This window comes from Scyliorhinus canicula, chromosome 13 (assembly GCF_902713615.1).
Source record: "Scyliorhinus canicula chromosome 13, sScyCan1.1, whole genome shotgun sequence".
NCBI classification, from domain to species: Eukaryota; Metazoa; Chordata; class Chondrichthyes; order Carcharhiniformes; family Scyliorhinidae; genus Scyliorhinus; species Scyliorhinus canicula.
The window spans coordinates 79569116-79582092 of NC_052158.1; positions in this window are offsets into that span (position 1 = coordinate 79569116).

Consider the following 12977-nt stretch of genomic DNA (forward strand, 5'->3'; position numbering starts at 1 on the left):
CTGCTTGCTGAATACTGTGTTCGGGGCACCACCCTTCGTGACACGTTGCACGATCGGATGGTTTGTGGGATGCATAACCTTAATATGCTGAAGCTTCTGGTGGAGACCACAATTACGTTGGGAAAAGCGATCAAGATAGCTCAGGTGATGGAGTGCACTGAAAAAGGCACCCGTGGCCTTCAAAGTCTGGCTGAATGGGAAGTTAAACAAGTATGAGATTATACAGCTGCAAGGTCTGCAGCTAGATCAATGAGCATAGCCCAGAGCCAGGCACGGTGCTCAGGACCCAAGGAGTGGAAAGGAATTGGGGCATCAAACCGAATCCGAGGTGGACTGCTTTTGAATACCATCCCCAGGAAAGCTGCCATGTTTGGGATTGTGTGTGCTTCCATTGCAACTGAAGGGGGCACATTCAAGCACCTTGCTGTGTGAGGCAAAGTGCACCAATGCAAAACAAAAAATTAGCAAAAACAACAGTCCGCAGCACTGAACATATTGGGGAAGAACTCTGAAGAAGAGTATGTAACGCATCAGTTGAAATCAGTCCAATTGAATAAAGTGGCTCCAATTGAAATTGTCTTAAGAGTAAATGGTAGACCCCTTAAAATGGAAGTCGACACCGGGGCTTTGGTGGCCATAGTGGGTGAGCAGACCGGGATGGATCTTAGTATGAATAGGCAGTACATTCATTTTGATAATCTGTACTCTCCCTGCCATGGAGAGTGGGAGGGTGTTCCACCTCGGCAGGTCCTTTTTGACTTCCTCTGTCAGACTGGTCAGGTTCCATTTGTGGATCCCGGTCCAGTCATTAGCGATTTGGATCCCCAGGTAGTGGAATTTGTGCTGGGCCTGTTTAAATGGCAGCCCCACTAGTACTGTCCCTCCCCCTTGCGGGTTCACCGGGAAAATCTCATGTTGAGTTTGTAGCCCGAGAAGGCACTAAACACTTCCAGGACTGTGATGATTCCTTCCATGCTGCTTTGTAGGTCTGAGTTGTGGAGGAGCAGGTCATTCGCGTAGAGTGAGACTCTATGCTCTCTGCCTCCTCTTTGGATCCCCCTCCAATTCTTTGCTGCTCTGAGAGTCATCGCTAATGGTTCGATCGCTAGGGCGAACAGCAGCGGCGACAGCGGGCATTCCTGCCTGGTGCCCCAATGAAGCTGGAAGTACTGGAAGCTGGTGTTGTTTGTCTGTATGCTTGCCATGGGAGGGTTGTACAGGAGTTTCACCCATGAGGTGAATCCTTTTCCGAGCCCGAACCACTCCAGCACCTCGATAAGGTACTTCCACTCGACTCTGTCGAAGGCCATTTCTGCATCCAGGGAGATGATCCTCCAAGATGTCTTAAGGAGGTATGAAGTCATCGTCTACAAAGAATTGGGCCAAATTCAGGGTGTAAAAGCCAAGATATATGTCAATCCGATTCGAGACCTAAGTTCTCAGAGCCAGGCCAATGCCATACGCCTTGCATCCGAAGGTTGAAGCAGAGCTAAAGAGATTGGAAGAGCTGGGCATAATCAAATTGCTTCAGTTTTCAGAGTGGGCACTGCCGATAGTCCCTGTCCTGTCCTTAAACCTGATCGATCGTAAGGGGTTCTGGGGATGATAAGCTAACGATAAATCAAGCCCAGGTCGATCGGTATCTGATTCTTCAAATTGAAGACTTCTACGCCAAGCTGGCGGGAGGCCCCAACTATTTGAGACTAAATGTCAGTCACATCTACCTGGGGAGTTGGATGAGGAGTCTCAGAGGTTTGCTACAATCAATACTCAGGTATTAAAGAAGAATCAGCAGTGACATTGGAGAGAGCCCCAAGAGGAAGCAAGCATTACAGTCTTCAAACCTCTTGATGCATTTTGATCAGGGAAGATCAATCGTGTTGACATGCGATGCATCCCCTTAAGGTATAGGGGATTGTTTTGTCCTACAAAATGGGAAATGGTTCAGAGCGTCATAAGGCCCCTTTGTGAAGCAGAACAAAATTACACCCAGATTGAGAAGGTGGGTTTAGTGGTTATATTTAATGTGAAGAAATTCCACTAGTGTGTGTACGGTCAACAGTTTGACATAGTGACTGATCAGAAGCCATTACTGGACTTGTTAGGAGAGGATAAGCCCATACTGTCCATAGCCTCAACGAGGATGCAGCATTGGGCCTTATTGTTGACCGCCTACAACTATGCTTTCCAGCACCAGCCTGCAACACAGATTGCTAACACACATGCATTAAGTTCCTGCCCCTGCCCAAGTGCATCCGCCACCACTGGAGATCATACTAGCTCTAAACGACCTGGACACTCTGACAGTGTCCACAGGGCACATCCGCAGCTGGATCCAGAGAGACCCTATTATTTCAAAGGTTAATCGAATGATACAGCCTGTCTGGTGTTGAGAGGTCTGAACAGATGAGGCAGTACTAGCTGACATGTGAAGACGGCATGATTCTGTGGGGGTCACGGGTGGTTGTCCCACCTCAGGCTAGGCGGCCCTTCCTTCAAGAGTTACTCAGCGTCCATCGGGGCAGACAAAGATGAAGATGTTAGCATGCTGTAACGTCTGGTGGCCAGGCACATACAAAGCCATTGAGGAGCTAGTGGAACAGTGCCACCATTCCCAAATGCAGCAATCTTTGCTGTCTTCTACCACCCTCACCTCAGGGTGAAGATCATCCACATCGTCTGTGGACCTTGATCCATGTTGATTATGTGGGCCCCTTTTGTATGCAAGATGTTTTGGTGCTGGTTGATGCCCACTCGAAGTGACTATCAGTTTCAGAAATGCGAACCACTATCTCGTCGGCCATGGTAGATGCCTTGCGCTGAGTATCTGCCATTCATGAGCTTCCTGTTGGATAGCGTTCTGTGCCTGTCATCTAATTGCCTTTGCCTTTCATCAATAAACTTCTTTGTTTACAAATGGAAGCCTCCAGTGTCTGTCCCAAGCCAGCACAATTAGTGTATGAAAATTACTCTTGAAATAAATCCCCGTTATAAATAGGTTCCAGTGTATGAGGTGATTAAGTAATTAGGTGGAAAACATTAACAACTATTGATTATCGGGAAACTCACAATTATATACATATTTAATACCTTTCAATAATGTACACAGAGTATTTTGTTAACTGTTGTTCAACTTCTGAAGTAAAATTTCAACTGAATCACATTTTCTGCTACATTACTTCAAGGTCTTTTAGATTTCTATCATCCAAATAATACTGAAATACTGAAAGTTTGCACTTAAATCGTGAATTAATGAAAAATGAAATAAAAATCGCTTATTGTCACGAGTAGGCTTCAATTAAGTTACTGTGAAAAGCCCCTAGTCACCACATTGCGGCGCCTGTTCGGGGAGGCTGGTACGGGAATCGAACCGTGCTGCTGGCCTGCTTGGTCTGCTTTAAAAGCCAGCGATTTAGCCCAGTGAGCTAAACCATCCCCTCATTCAGAAGAGAATTGAACAGATAGGCCATAGGTCTAAGGAACATTAGGTCATTCAGCCCTTCAGATCTGTTCTGGCATTCAATAAGATCATGGGTGTGGGGTTGTAATCACAACTCTAATTTCTTGTCTGCCCCCCCCCCCCCCTCCCCTCCCCTCCCCCATAACCCTTGACTCTCTCGTCTATCAAAAATCTATCTAACTCAGGTGGGGGGTTTTTTCAAGCATTAAATCGATTAGAACTGTCCTTGAAAAATAACTTTTCAGCATTAGCTTGTAAAACATTGTTTTGCCACAGCTGACGCAAAGCTAAAATTATGTGAAACTGTCTCCTGGATAAGCCAACCTATAACTTATCCACAGCACCTACCTACAAACGTTTTTAATCCTCTAATCAGTTGTAAGATGCAGTGAAATTCCTTGCTCACAGCTCAGTTAATTGCAGCATACTGACCATGAGGTTGACACAAATGCTAACTTTAATAAATTGATCTTTCACTGCAGATAACATTCTCTCTAATCAAATTCAGTTAACTACGGAAGTTTGAAATTATACATTAGAAACACTGCAGATTGGAATTCTGTTGCAACTTGAGACTGACCCATTTCAATAAATGGTTCATCATCTGTGTACATTCTAGTTCGTATCCAGGCCCTGGGTCACTGTCCGTGTGGAGTTTGCACGTTCTCCCTGTGTTTGCGTGGGTTTCGCCCCCACAACCCAAAGATGTGCTGGGTAGGTGGATTGGCCAAGCTAAATTGCCCCTTAATTGGAAAAATGAATTGGGTACTCTAAATTTATGAAACAAATCTGTGTACATTCTAAAATGAAAAATCCACTTCCTTAGTCAATCAACACTTCATCTGTGCTACTCGCTAGGCGACAGTGACAAAATGGTTAACACTGCTGCCTCATGGCACCAAGGACCCAAGTTTGATCCCGGCCCTGGGTCACTGACCATGTGGAGTTTGCATATTATCCCCGTGTCTGCGTGGGTCTCACCCCCAGAACCCAAAGATATGCAGGGTAGGGGGATTGGCCACGTTAAATTGCACCTTTTTAAAAAACGTATTTAAATCTATGTTACTCTTGTTTGTTTCACTGATTTCAGAGAAAATATTTCTTTAGTTAGCAGATTTTGAGGAGTGAAAGATTAAAACAGGTAATTCTAGAAATTCATCAAGTTGTGAGTAATGTCTTTTTCAGCACTAACTTTGATGAATTTTAAGGTGGCCTACTTACATTTGTTTGTTGCAAATGCCCTTGCTTTACTGTTTCTCATGGAAAGAGGAATCTAATCCTATTTAATATGGTTGTAAAACCCTACCTTAGCACTGAATGTAGGGTAGTAATAAATTACACTCATGTACAACATTAAATATCTCCCCGCTGTGCGCTGTACCAAATCAAATCCCCAGATGGTGCTACAGTTCCACTTTGTAAGTTGTTAAATGTTATAAGACAAATCTGCTGTGGCCAAGAGAAAAGGAAACACACATGGAAATCACCACACAATTGTCCACAAGTGAAAAACAAAAAAGATTTGTACTTACCCGTACAGACAGATATGCATTTCACAAATGGGTGAATTATTTTCACAATTCACTTTTGACAGTTTAAAGGGCATTTTGTTCTTTTTTAATGATTTTATTGGCGTTTATCAAATTTACAAAGTGATACCTTTATATGTCCAATATTTACATGTTGTAAAGTTTCTTATTTGCATACATATTTCTTAATATATCTTATCCCCGTCCCACCTTACCCCTCCCTACCCCCTCCCTTTCCCCTTGTTGCTAGCCCTCTCTTCCGCCCTGGGTGCCCTGTTGCTACCCTCCTATCCTCTTTTCTGCAGCTTTTGTTGTAGACCCGATAGATTCGGGAGGCCGGGCTTCCTGCTCCCTCTCCTCCCCCCTTTTCCCCTATACTTCTCTCTGTGGCTCCCTTTGGTTTCCTCCTCATCTCCTCCCCACTTTCCCCTTTGCAACTCCTTGTAGTATGTGTTCTTGTTTGCTCTTCCCCCTCTTCCCCTGTTTCCCTAGTCGCTGTTGATCTCGAACAGATCTTGGAACAGGCCAACGAATGGCCCTCACGCTTTGACGAAGCCTTCTTCCAATTCTCGGATGGTGTATTTGATCTTCTCCATGTGGAGGAATTCCGCCAGGTCTGCCAGCCAGTCTGCAGCTGTGGGCGGTGCTGCTGATCACCAGCCAAACAGGATGCTCCGCTTGGCGATTAAGGAAGCAAATGCAGGGATGTCGGCTCTCTTCCTCATATGTAGCTTTGGCTGTTCCGATACCCCGAAGACTGCCACTCGTGGGCGTGGCTCCACCCTCACCCTCACAAACTTTCCAAAAACAGGATACTGCTGTGGCGTGGCAATAATTACCACTTAATGCCAATCTCCATTCAATTAACGGGAACGACCCCCTATCTATTAGACTCCCGTGATCTAACCACCTCCTCAGCAAGCAGTCATGCGGGCCTTGATTATTACTCAGTTTTAAAAATGTGAAGCTGGCGGAATGGCTGCTGTGGGAATCTGAGGAAGTGAGTGGCCACCTTTGCTCCCTGGCAATGGGCCCGGGGCACTGGGTTTTCTGCTCCAGTGCTCTGCTGGGGGGGGGGATTCCTGGGCGAGGGGTGGCAGTGCCCATGAGTCCGCAATACCACCCCTTGGATCATGTGTACCTGATACACGATCAATTGTACAAAGACTAAGGTTGGATACAACTCTGGCTTTATTGCAGTAAGATGTATGGCCTCCCACAGCAGCTGGCGAAATGGCTGCTGAATCGAGGACGTGCATATTTATACTCCTCCAACTGGGTGGAGCCAGCAGGCAGAGGCTATCGATGAACGTGTAATAAAGGTCCTACCTTACATCACCTAATACAGGTGTAACAGTGATTTACCACAGTACCCATAAGAGGGGCAACCCCAGCCCTTGCCTGTCCGTCCCACTGACCACCCATAACTCCCATGACCGTGGAGGCCTCTGGCCTCCAAATATGTGCAGGGTAGGTCCCATTGGCTAGGCTAAATTGCCCCTAAGTGGGGTTACGGGGATAGGTTGCAGGATTGGGCAGAGGTAGTGTGCATTTTCATAGGGTCGGTGCAGACTCGATAGGCCAAATGGCCTCCTTTTGCACTGTAGGGATTCTATGATCCTACTGCAAATAGGAAATTGGAAATCATGGTTAAGTGAGGACTTCACACCTTCCATGGAATTCCTGCGGGTAGGTGTGCCATGTAGCATGTGGGGTTATTTCCTTGCATTTCAATCAGACCGCGATGCCTAAAAGCTATGACGGCCAATGTACCATTTGCCTTCTTATCTGCCTGCTGTACCTGCGCGCTTACTTTCAGAAAATTATGCACGAGGGCACCCAAAGTCTCGTTGAGTATCCACCTCTCTCAATTTACTGCTATTCAAATAATAATCTTCCTTTCTAATTTTGCTACCAGAGTGGATAACCTCACATTTATCCACATTACACTGCATCTGCCATGCATATGCCCACTAACTCAGCCTGTCCAAATCTCACTGAAGCATCTCTGCATCCTGCTCACATCTCACCCTCTCACCCAATTTTGTATGGTCTGCAAATTTGGAGATATTGGGCGCGATTCTCCGCACTCACGACGGGTCGGAGAATAGCGGGCGGCGCAAATTTTTACGGCGACGCTGGTCCGACGCCCTCTCGCTATTCTCCGAACCCCGCAAAATCTCCGAGTCACCATTCCCGCCAAAAGCCTCCATTACGCCCCCGACACGACCAGAATTGCTACAAATTGCCCCCCCCGCTATTCACCGGCCCGGATGGGCCGAAGTCCCGACTTAATTGCGCACTGTTTACACGGCGTGAAACACACCTGCTTTTTAAGTTCGTCAACCAGTCGTGCTGGCTGACGACTGCTTCCAGGAGGTTAGCGCACCGCTCAGCGCACCGCTCAGCGCACCGCTCAGCGCACTGCTCGAGTCTGGCCACAACGGGGAAGGCATCCCTGAGAACGGGGGGGGGGTCGAGAGCGGGGGGGAGTGGGGGAGATGGAGGGGGGAGTGGGGGAGACGGAGAGGGCAGTGGGGGAGACGGAGAGGGCAGTGGGGGAGACGGAGGGGGGGGGGGAGTGGGGGAGACGGAGGGGGGGGAGTGGGGGAGACGGAGGGGGGAGTGGGGGAGACGGAGGGGGGGAGTGGGGGAGACGGAGGGGGGGAGTGGGGGAGACGGAGGGGGGGTGGGGGGAGACGGAGGGGGGGAGACGGAGGGGGGAGAGTGGGGGAGACGGGGGGGAGTGGGGGAGATGGAGAGGGCAGTGGGGGAGATGGAGGGGGGAGTGGGAGTGGGGGGGGTTAGGTAGAGAGTGAGCGAGTGAGCCGTCCAACCCCGTAACAAAATGTCTGCTACCATGCCATGGCGTGCCAGCCACGAGGACACGGCCGCTGGTTCCCCTGTGGCTTACGGCCACAGGCCACTGACACACCGGTGAGGAGGACATAGTTTACTGGCCGTTGGATGCAGAAAGTGACCAGGGGTTAGGCTGCCCGCGTGTCAGCAGCGCGATCAGGCCACCGGGACACACAAGTATCCCGTGGCTGGCGGCTGCCGAGTTGTCGACTAACCTCCGTCTAACATGTCCCATTTCTCTGCCCCCACCACCCTTCTGTAGGTTAGCACAATGTCTGTGAACAGAACGCCTATGTTCTGCGCAGTGGTTGGGGCCGCTGCACTGCATTTGGCGATGCAGCAGCATCCACACCCACAACCCGCAGTGGATGCAGGGCCAGCTGCTGCAGCAGAGCGAAGGGCCGCGGAGTTGCCAGTCATCGAGCAGCATGGGGGGGGGGAGGAGGAGGAGGAAGAGGAGAGAGGAGAGAGTGAGGGTGCAGTCACGGCGCCAGACGCGACGACCAAGGCCGAGGGTGTACCGTGTCCGGGTCTCTTTCCTAACAATGACGGACATCACCTGCAGGAGGAGACTCCGGCTGAGTAGGCAGACGGTGATACATATCTGTCACCTCGTGGCGCACCTCGCCTCACGTGGAACGGGGGGAGGACACGCGATCCCGGTTGCCATCAAGGTGACGGTCGCTCTTAACATCTATGCGACCGGCTCCTTCCAGTCTCCGAGCGGGGACGTCTCCGGGATCTCCCAGTCATCGGTGCACAAGTGCATCCGGGATGTGACCGACGCCCTCTATGCCATCGCGGACCGCTACATCACCTTTCCCGAGGACCAAGCAAGTCAAGACTCACGAGCTCGTGGATTTGCCAGCGTGGCCGGGATACCGAGGGTGCAGGGGGCAATCGATTGTGTTCACGTCCCCATGCGCCCGCCTGCAGGGGGCAGGGACGTGTTCACAAACAGAAGGGGTACATACTCCATGAATATCCAGGTGGTCTGCGACCCCCACATGATGATCATGAATGTCTGTGCAAGGTTCCCAGGGAGTGTGCATGACTCCTACATACTAGCGCAGTCGTTCATCCCTGCGATGTTTGAGGGACGTCCCCCCCGGCTGAGGGGCTGGTTGCTAGGCGACAGGGGTTATCCGCTGAGGTCTTGGCTGATGACGCCTATACGGAGGCCTCAGACCAATGCGGAAACACGATACAACGAGGCCCATGCAGCAACCAGGGGTGTGGTGGAGCGCTGCCTTGGCCTCTTGAAGATGAGATTCAGGTGCCTGGACCGCTCCGGAGGGGCCCTGCAGTACCAGGCCGAAAGGGTCGCTCGCATTGTTGTGGTCTGCTGTGCGCTGCACAACATCGCGATGCAGAGGGGAGATGACCTGCTGCAGGAGGCGGAGGGAGAAGCCAGTGGCAGTGGTGCCAGCACAGAGGAGGAGGAGAGGGAGGAGAGGGAGGAGAGGGAGGAGAGGGAGGAGGGGGAGGAGGGGGAGGAGAGGGAGGAGAGGGAGGAGGAGTAGAGGGAGGAGGAGGAGGCTGGCGGAGTGGCAGGCGCAGCACGCAGACACGACCCAGGTGCTGGTGATGTCCAGGAGGCGGCACGATGGACCCGGGGAGGACGGCGGGCACGCGACGCCTTGGTGGCAGCACGGTTCTCACGTCGCATGTGACGTCCCCGCTGAACACCAAACCACCACCTGCATCGCTAGTCGTGCAGAGGGTCAACACACAACTTCCACCACCACAACCCCCCCCCCCCCCCTCCCCCAACCCCCTCTCAGTGTACACTGCTCCACTTAGACATCACCCTTACCACTGGGTCCAGACGGTATGGCACAACATTGATGGTTGTGTCAGCGGGTGTGATCAGTGCCATGTGGAATGATGACAGCCCGCTCTGCGAAGAGCTGTGAGCTCAGAATCGTTAAAGAGAGTCTGACCCATGGCAATAGCTGAACCATCCACCTTGGTGGTCGCTGAGATCGTCACGGACACTCTATCACGTGCCCGCGTGGGCTAGCTGTGGGAGGGGGTGGGGGGAGGGGCAGGGACTGCACACCCGGCACCAAAGTTTCACCGCTCGTCAACCCCAGCGACACTCGGTCACCAGCACGATTCCTGTGGCTGTGGAACAATCACACGGTATGACAAGTAAGGTGGAACAGTGCGTTTAATGTTAACAATTATTTACAGGTGCCCTAGCCCCTACAACTAAACTGTGCCCTTCACCCGTGCCAACTTACTCAGTGTCTATCTTAGTTGCCTTACGGGCCCTAACACTACGTCTACGTGAGTCCCCAGATGATACAGCAGGAGTGGAGGTGGACTGCTGCGAATCGCCCCCTTCGACTCGTTTCTCCTTGGCCAAGCGTTTCCTGGGGCGACCCGGCCTTGATGGGCCAGGCTGCTCTGCGGGCGTCTCGGGTGACATTGTGCCACCCTGCTCTGCCTGCTGCCCACCCGATACACCAGGGATGGGACGGGGGGAGGCCGAGAATTCCGGGACGTCCCGTGATGGACTTAATGGGACGGGCCCCGAAACCTCCTCCTCCCTCGGGGAGCCTGGTGGCCCACGGGCCTCACTTTGGGACAGAGGTGCGAGCGGGGAGGTGCCCCGTCGCACCACCGACACCTGGCGCTGCCAGTCCTGGAGGCCTGCAACGGTATCGACCAGGATCCGAAGGTTTGCAGACACGGAGTCCAGGGAGTTAGACATTCCCGCCAGGGACTGTGCGACCTCAACCTGTGTGTGCACGACGCCATCCAGCACATGTGTCAGGCGGTTGATGCTCTCGGCGACTGACTGCTGCGACTGGGCCATGACCTGGTGAGACTGGGCCAAGGCCTGCAGGGCGCCGGCAATGTCGTTTTGCCTCTGGCACATTGCTGCCTGTGAGAGGGCAACCCTGTCCAGGGCCGAGGATGAGGCGTGCACATTAACCCCAACGCCTTGCATAACCTGACCCATTGCCTCCACCGCGGATGCCATCCGTGCGGTGTCGGATTGGGTCTCTGCCAAGAGCGGCACCACTCCCTGCTCGTGGACGCGGTTCGACTCCTCTAACAGCGTCTGCAGAGTCTGGAAGACAGCCCTCATCCCGTCATTGTCTCCCTGGATTTCTTGATGCATCGGCTGTGCGGGTGGGTTGAGAAACTCCAGGAACTCAGAAAACGTCTGGGAGCCAGCTGCATCCTGGGCCTGGTCTGGCCTCCGCGAGTCCGGGCCCTCGGTTGCTCCGACCTCCACCTGCTGTACCTGCTCAGCTGTGATGTGCGAACCAGACTGTGACCCAGGAGACTCATCACTAAATAGGCCCGCCGGGGTGAGTGTCTCTGGGATGATGGATGTTGTGGGAGATAGCAGTGCCGCAAGCCCGATGTTGTCGCAATTCAGCGTCTCCTCTATGGTGTTGGGCCGCTCAGAGTCCGGAGGGTTATCGCTGGCCATTTCCATGGCTTGTGGTCTCGCCACCCTCTGGGCGTCCTGATCCGCAGATTGGGTTGGGGAGGATGGGACTCCCCGCTGATCGGGCACCCTCTGTCGTGCGGCCCCGGGTGAGGTGGGGGCAGATGCCTGTGTCCGTCTGCAGCCAGACGGCCCTGGTCGTTCGGCATCACATCCTAGGGAAGAGAATGAGACGGGTTATTTAGATTTGCTCGGCAGGCCGCTGGACGGTCCCAGTGGGCAGCGTGTGAAGGGACAGAGGATGGGGGAGGTATCCCAGTGGGCAGCGTGTGAAGGGACAGAGGATGGGGGAGGTATCCCAGTGGGCAGGGTGTGTGAAGGGACAGAGGATGGGGGAGGTATCCCAGTGGGCAGGGTGTGTGAAGAGACAGAGGATGGGGGAGGTATCCCAGTGGGCAGGATGTGTGAAGGGACAGAGGATGGGGGAGGGGTGGGTGTTTGTCAAGGAGGGTTGTCTCACTTGTTGCAGCTCCGCCAACCTCGCATTGCGCGACATCCCGGGTGGCAGACCCCCCAACAAGGTCCAGTGCCCTCTGCACAAAGGTGGTGAGGGGGTACAGGTTGGGCGAACCCCCTCCAGTCTGGTGCCGCTTACGGGTGTTGTGAGCGGACTTGGCCTGTTGGGGGAGGGTACATAGATAGATCATTACAATACGGCAGGTATCAGCAGTCCGTTCAGATACTGGCACAGTTTGGGGGTCAAGTTGTCATAAGACGATTGCATCTCTCCACGGGGCCAGAGCGCTGGGTCTGTGACAACTTTGTGAACCACCCTCAAATAACTCTGCCCCAATCCCCCTCCACCCCCCCGTACCAGCGGGGGAGGTGGGTGATTAAGTAAAGGGGGAGGGATGGTTGTGACCAGGGGGTACCTTCTTGGCACTTACCCTGGCAGCCCTGGTGAGGTCGTGAAGCTTTTTTCGACACTGCTCTGCTGAGCGAGGGGTCTGCCCCACAGCACTGACAGCAGCACCCACCTCACGCCAAGCCTGGCGTACCGCGCTGGCAGGTTGGCGATGCCCTCTCAGCGGGCAGATGATGCCCCTCCTCTGCTCGACAGCATCGAGCAGAGTCTCAACATCAGCCTCCACAAAACGAGGTGCAGCTCTCCTGGGCTCCGACATCATGGCCTACAGATTCTGTGCTCGCCCGCGCCTTTTTACGGCGTCGGGCGGCGTCACGTGGGCGTGATCGTATCGTCGCCGTGTTCCGTCGTCATCGCGCACGTGATTGACGCGGCCGCGTTCCTAGCCCATTTCCCGGACATGAATACGTCGGGAAATGGACCCTTCCCGACCGTCGTAAAACGTGCCCGTTTTTTACGACAATTTCGCGATTTTTTGCGGATGCGGAGAATTCCGCCCTATATGTTTAGTTCCCTCATCCAAATCATTAATATATGATGTGAACAGGTGGGGTCCCAGCACAGATCCCTGCGGTACCTCATTAGTCACTGTCTGCCAATCAGCTTCCTATCCATCTCAAGAAACTACACAGACCCCATGCGCTTTAAATTTACATATTAATCTGCTTTATGAGACTGTGTCGAAATCCTTCTGAAAGTCTAAGTAAACCACATCTGCCAGTCAACTCTACTAGTTATATCTTCAAAGAATTCTCGTAGATTTGTCGAGCATGATTTTCATTTTGCTGACTTTGT